The sequence below is a fragment of the Poecilia latipinna genome, unplaced genomic scaffold (assembly GCF_001443285.1).
Source record: "Poecilia latipinna isolate Pla-1442-1.1 unplaced genomic scaffold, P_latipinna-1.0 Scaffold8282, whole genome shotgun sequence".
In the NCBI taxonomy this organism is placed as follows: domain Eukaryota; kingdom Metazoa; phylum Chordata; class Actinopteri; order Cyprinodontiformes; family Poeciliidae; genus Poecilia; species Poecilia latipinna.
Window position 1 is genome coordinate 1 of NW_015120898.1, and position 1306 is coordinate 1306.

At 42.4% G+C, this 1306-nt stretch overlaps 1 long non-coding RNA gene across 1 annotated transcript; it reads right to left on the reverse strand.

The window, feature by feature from the left end:
* Positions 1–27: 27 nt before the first annotated feature.
* On the reverse strand, positions 28–1300 carry LOC106944349 (uncharacterized). Its single transcript, XR_001424238.1, has 2 exons — positions 827–1300; positions 28–189 (listed from the first exon to the last, which is right to left on the reverse strand). It is a non-coding gene; the product is annotated as an uncharacterized LOC106944349 (long non-coding RNA).
* Positions 1301–1306: the final 6 nt, after the last annotated feature.

Here is a 1306-nt window from a genome sequence, read left to right on the forward strand (position 1 = left end):
TGGAGTGAGCAGAAATAGAGACTTTGTTCACTGAGACACAACAACTTTTATTTTTCTGTTTGTCTCAACTCTCCATGGAGCTCTGCCATATCTGCTGGTAGCTGCTTCCTCCTGAAGGAGATCCTGTTGTTCTGATGGTTCTCCTCATCGTTCTCCATCATGTCAGCCATGTTGCTCTCCTTCTGCTCCCTGGGAAAAGTAATCAGATGTTATAGCTTATAGCACATAAATGTAGATAAATAACAGTTACTAATGTGGAAGTTACATACACATAAGGAATTATTTAAAACAGACATGTTACTTTATGGAAACACTTTTTTTTTTACCATCCAACCATACAGAATTATAAATAACTGGAATAGTGTAAATTAAAGACAAAATGTAATTACTTGTAAGTTTTAGACCTATGCATGCATACAGCCATGGATAAAATACCACTAGTTTTCTTCAGGTTTATTGCTCATTCTACAATTACTAATTCATAATTTGATTAGAGAACTGATATCTAGCCATTTTACAATAATAGGATGTCATATAATATGTTTTATTATCTCGCAACAGGGGAAACTCAGATGCAACAGCAAAATGAGAAACAATCGAAGCACGTAGATTCACGCAAAGATAAGAAACAAGCGAAGGTAAAATGCTGTACAATATTGAGTTATTTATAACTGTAATGTGCAACCGAGTGTCTTCAGAAAATGCGCATGTTGTGTTTGAGCAATAAAAATACAGCAGACTTTGTGTTTTAAATGTCTTCCATGACTGTATGTATGCAACCTTAAATGTAGTACAAACCAGACAGATATATCTACAAACTTCTCACCTGGCTGGAGAGCAGCAGCGGCGTCAGCTGCGTCTGCGTCGGTGTTCACCGTGGGGCTCCGTCGGCTCCGAAGCGGCTAACGAGGCTTTACATTCGCTCCACTACTGACAAAAACGACTCATTCCTCACGGCTCCATCGAGCTGCCGCTGAATATTGAAATCCGAAGCAAAGAAAAAAGCCGGCATCTTTTTTTAGTTAACGGCTTGTTTGTATCTTCCATCACTTCCGTGTTGCAGCGAGTTTCAAACGTTGCGCCTTCATTTTTCTTCTCTCTCCGCTGCTCCGTCTTGTCCACGCCCTCAGCCAATCAGTGAACAGCAGCGAAGCTTGCGTCACCTACCAAACCAGGGCCGGCCCGGCTGGCCCTGCTCTGAAGCAGGACCCTAAAAAGCAGGGCCAGCCCCGTTGAAAAGGGCTGGTGGAAACGCATTTAAAGCGAGCCGAGCCGGCCGAGTAGAGCCGGTGGAAAAGGGGCATAA